This window comes from Alligator sinensis, unplaced genomic scaffold (genome assembly GCF_000455745.1).
Source record: "Alligator sinensis unplaced genomic scaffold, ASM45574v1 scaffold297_1, whole genome shotgun sequence".
Lineage (NCBI taxonomy): Eukaryota > Metazoa > Chordata > Crocodylia > Alligatoridae > Alligator > Alligator sinensis.
The window spans coordinates 2,837,618-2,843,108 of record NW_005841848.1 but is presented as its reverse complement, the minus strand read 5'-3'; positions in this window follow the sequence as shown (position 1 = coordinate 2,843,108).

Below are 5,491 nucleotides of genomic sequence, written 5' to 3'. Positions count from 1 at the left end.
AGGGGGACCAGCAGGCATTGGGAGAGTCCCTGTTCCCCCAAGCAATCCCGGGAGTTACAAGAAACAACGGACACAAGCTAGCGGAGGGTAGTTTCAGGCTAGACATTAGGAAGTGCTAATTTACTGTCAGGGCAGCTAGGACCTGGAACCAACTTCCAAAAGAAGTGGTGCTGGCTTCTACCCTGGGGGTCTTTAAAAGGAGGCTGGACGAACATCTGGCCAGGGTCGTTTGACCCCAGTACTCTTTCCTGCCACGGCAGGGGGTTGGACTAGATGATCTCCTCAGGTCCCTTCCGACCCTACCAACTATGAAACTGAAATGTCCATCCACCCTCCCCAATCACCTCCCATTATGTGACCACCCTTGGCCTTGTCTAATCTCTCTGAGTACCTTCTGAAGCCAGCTCAAGGTGACTTCTAGAGTGGAATAAGCCCTGGCTCCCTCTGACACAGAGATACTGACATTTTTCTCTTTTACCGCCCTTGCTTATCTTTGGCCATTCCTCAGAGAGCTACATTCCAGTTCAGCTCCTGAAAGAGGGAGGCTTTACCTCTTTAAAGCTAGTAGAAGTGTAGCTCAAAGTCGCAAGTAGCAAAGCAGACAGATCCTCTATAGCAAAAGCATGTATTGGCACAAAAACCACCAAGTAAGAATATTTTGCCCTCTCCAAAGTGATAACCAGTTTCTCTGTCCTCAATCAAGCCCTCACAGCCCTGAGCACCCAGAATTAGCTTGGCTGTTCTCTTTTCAGACCTTCTCCAACATTCATGAAGACACTCAGCTTTTCAGGTTGATGGTCCATTGATTGATGCTTATCTCTGCTCCCCTTGACACCTGCAGTACTAATGTGTTATTACTCAAAGGATGTTGTTTGTCAAGCCCACCTGAACTGTCAATGAGGCTATTCAATTATGTATTGCTGGAGGTGCCTCTCATCTTCTTCAGTAAATAGGCAGTTCTGAATCCTAGTAAAAACCCTATCAGCCCTTCTTTCTCTGTATACAAGGCTAGTCAGGGAAACTAAGGCATACAACATTATAACAACATGAACACATTTAAATCATAAAATTTATAACAAAACCAAAATCTGTCACAATATTACTACCATGCCCTTTTCAGGGGATTGGGCACTCGTGCTCTGTTGGGATCCATTGCTTGGAATCCTCCCTTCAGGCTAGTTTCTGCCTAAGTTCTGTGAAAGAACTGAGCAAGACATTGTTTTTCTTTCTTTCTTCCATGTACATTGTTCCTCACTTTTTCTTTCATGTTCCTTCCTCTTTTGCATCTTCTAGAAGTTAGCAGCCTATCCCCAGTGACATGCAGACCCATTTCAGAAACTCTGTACTAAAAGGTGGGCAGCAGTGACTTCATGACGATGATAATCTGAAGAACAACTCTACACTTTTAGGTTGCTGGAGAGGTTATAATGACATAAAGTGTTCCTTTTTATACTTTATGGTACAGAATCATGCGGTGGACAGCAGTATAATAGACTTAAAAAGGGAGTATGCAACCCAAAAATGCTTGGGAATTACTACGTGAGTGGTTAGAGCAATCACACAGGAAGTGAGAGATCAGAGTTCAGTTCTCTCCTTGGCCTGAAAGAATTCAAACCTACATCGCTCTCCATGGAGGGTGTCCTAACTACCAGCCTACAGGGGAGTCTGAAGTAGGGTGTAATTTCTACCCTCATGTTGAAGCTGCACCATTTCAAAGAAGCTATATAGAAAAGAATTCAAGATTTATTGGGTTAGAAAGAAACAGTAAGAGGAAATGTGCCTGTAGCCTAGTGATTAGACACTCACCGTTCATTCATTATATGAGAGCCACATGCATGATTAGAGGTCAAGAGACCAGGCCTTATGAGAAGAGGCTGAGGGGCATGGGACTCTTCAGCCTGGCAAGGCTCAGGGGTAACTTGGTGGCAGCCTATAAGTATATAAGGCAGGGGTGGGCAAAATGCAGCCCGGGGAGCTGGATGTGGCCTGCCAGGCCATTCTGTCGGTCCTGTGGGGCCCCTAAAACATTTAGAAAATTAATATTTATCTGCCCTGGGCTGCCTGTCATGCGGCCCTTGGTTGCTTGCCAAAACTCAGTCAGCAGCCCTCTGCCCAAAATAATTGCCCACCCCTGATATAAGGTGTGTGCACCAGGAACTGGGAGAATGTCTGTTCACCAGGGCACCCCAAGGGAAGACAAGGTCTGATGGTCACAAATTGCTGGAAGACCATTTTAGACGGGACATAAGGAAAAACTTATTTGCCATCTGAGTCTCCAGAGTCTGGAATAGACTCTCCCTAGGATTGGTACAAGCACTTACTCTGGATACCTTTAAGAAATGCTTGGATGCTTATTTTTCTGGGGTGACCTGACCCCAACTGATTTCCTGCCCCTTGGGCAGGGGGCTGGACTGATGATCTCATGATGTCCCTTCTTAATGTGTTTGAAATCTATGAAAAGTATAAGCTGCCTTTCCAATAGGCTCAGGTTGATTTACAATTGAAAACAAGATAAACTATAAAAGCAGATAAAATCGTAAAAGAAATAAGCTGACCACACAGTACCTCCAAACTTAACCCTGTCCACTAAAAGCATGCCCAAATAAAAAGGTCTTGTATCAGTTCTGGAAGAGGTCCAGCCTCAGGCTTTGATTGGCCTCATGAAGGAGGGGAGGGAGTTCGTGAGTTGAAGAGTGATTACCAAAAACAACTTCCCACATGTTTTTACTTGGCACACAGATGGTACTTGTAGGAAGTTGTCCTCAGCAGACCTTAGGGTTCACAAAGAAGCATAAAAGACAAGATAGGCCCTTAGGTACATAGCACCCAGGCCTGGGTAAGGCCCAGTGATGAAAAGTCCCTTGATCTGGTCCCTGCTCCAAGGATTATTTCTGTATTCTCTCTAATGATCACAATGTACAATATAGAAATAGTCCTAGGTGCAGAGAACAGAATATGTTCCCCCTTCCTGAGGGGAGTGCCCCAATCATTAGACTACAGTCATGCAGTCTCTGGCCAAGGAATATTTAATTATGGCATGTAAAGTGGAACAACTTCAACAAAAAGAGTAGGTGTTCCCTCTCTACATCACCACAAGTAGCTGATAGCTTGGGAGTTAGGATACTTTGAATGCATCTACATGTGCTATCTGGTGCGGTTTGCACCAGAGAAACCTGCTCCTGGGTACAGCATTTACATGTGTGCCCAGGACCACAGCAGCTTGAGTCAAGTCAGAGCAGTCCTGGCCTGGCAGGAGGCCTAGGGATCAGCCTTGGGCTCCAGGTGATGGCATTGGGCAGCAGAGGAGCTAGCTGGAGTGTGAGTGTGATAAAGTGCAGGGCTAGGCAGCAGGCAGCCCCCACATTTTATCACTGTCATGCCCCAGATGGCCCCTGTCAACGTCTACACATGTGTTTCAGTGGAGTAAATTATTGTGCTGTAGGATAGTACTGTCCTAGACAGTACTATCCTACCATGGAGTTAATTAGTTTACTGGGGCCTAATACCAGCACACTTGTAGACTGACACTTTACTGTGGAGCTGATCAATCAGCTCCACAGTAAAGTGCACATGTAGATGCACTCTTTGAGAACTAAACCTTGGTCAACCACATGCTGGGTAAATTGTCCAAACATCAGGCTACTGGCTAAGCAACATCTCTTCTTGTAATATTCTGTCCAGGGCCCAACCCACTGCATATATAATGGGATGTCTTAATAGATTAATCCCTGCAGCTCAGGTACACCAGGAAATGGCTAGTTTGTGGATACAGACAAGGCTTAAGCATTAATTAGGTGCAGGGTTTGAATTACACTTTGACTGTTGTGGGGTTTGGAGGCAGCAGCAGTGGAGATAAGTCACAGGGCAGACCAGGTGTGGGCTCCAGGTGGCTGCAACAAAAAGCACCCAGCAGCGATGAAGGGGAGGGGCCACTTCCCCCCCCGCCCCCCCACTAATCAGCAGTTTCTGCCTGGCTGCCAGGGGGAGGGGGCTCTCATCTCTTATGGGGGAGCTCCGGTCTCTTATGGGGGGCTTAGCCCCCCAATCCCTCCACCCCCAATTCAAACTCTGGCTAGGTGTCTGGTTATTCAGCAACATGAAGGCTTAAGCAGTTCTAAATATGCCCAGTGTCAGGAAAAGAGCTAAGTAAGGGTTTTGAAGATATGAGCTTGAATGTAGATGCCTACAGTAGAAGTAGATAGCATTCAGGCATCTAAGTCCAATGGTGGATCTCTCCCCTAGGGACATTAGACATCTTCTGGGATAAGATAGCTAGTAGAACTCATGTCTTTGTGTGGGTTAGCTCAGAATGCTCTCTGCTTGAAGTCACGCTTGTGTATATCGAGTAACTCCACTATATCCAGTGAAGTTATTCCAGATGTACAGCATCTTAACTGAGATCAGAACAGAGCCACTGACTTTAACCCTGAAACTAAATCAGCATACAGACAAGCCCTACTAAGCTGACTAAGGGCCTCTGTGTTAAAAATCAAAATGATACTTTTGTCATGATCACACAAGCTCTGATCCCTACAAATGGCAGTTGCACATTCATGGCAAAACAAATCCTAGCACTTTAAAAACAAAAAAGAAAGGTTTTCAAATATAGAACCTCATTTATTTGTTATAATCAGTGGGAAACCACTATAGGTAACTGAAATTTGTAAATAAAAAGCCAACAATATAAATGTCAGGAAAATGCATTGCAAAGTATACTGTGCATACATAGTATTTTGTCAAGTGAAATTCAAATTTAAATATAATCACAACTCATTGTGTGTCAATAAATACTGGTATTCTGTATCCTAATGATGTGATAGCACTCAAAGGCTTCATTACACACCTTTCCTGACAAGTGAGGAAGGACCATCTATTGGTTTTATGGTAATTGTAAAGTGTGTTGTTTTGTAAATTTTAGATAAGCCAGGTTCTACTATAAGCCAGGATAATAGGTCAGTGAGGCTGAAATCTAGTTCTGCAAAGGAATAACATAAGCCCTATGCACTACTACTTAGGTGCCACTTAAATCCTATTTTGAGGACTCAAGTAGGTCACAGGATCATGTTGCAGAGGAGAATGTTACCCTAACAGAACTTAAGAGGTAAACCAAAATGAAACTGTTTTAAATATTTATCAGACCTGAGTCTAGTCTCATGCAAAATAAGTATAAGGTTATTGAAGTAAATGGAATCACACAGGTATAACACTGGTTGGAGATTAGATTTTTGCCCTTCATTTTCAAATGATTATTCAATTCCTTATTTGAGAATGTAAACAATTGCTTTTTCAAACTCTTTATGCAGTCCCAATTTCAGTTCCACATAGGTAAGGTATATGAATTCAGTGTTTCTGTAAACTTACGTGTTGAAAGTATAGCCACAATTAGCCACAGTTTTAGTATTTTTATAATCTTTCAGACTATGTAACTATCAGTTTTAGATCCAGGACCAAAAATGCATTGCAGATGTGCGCAACACTGATATCGCTTATC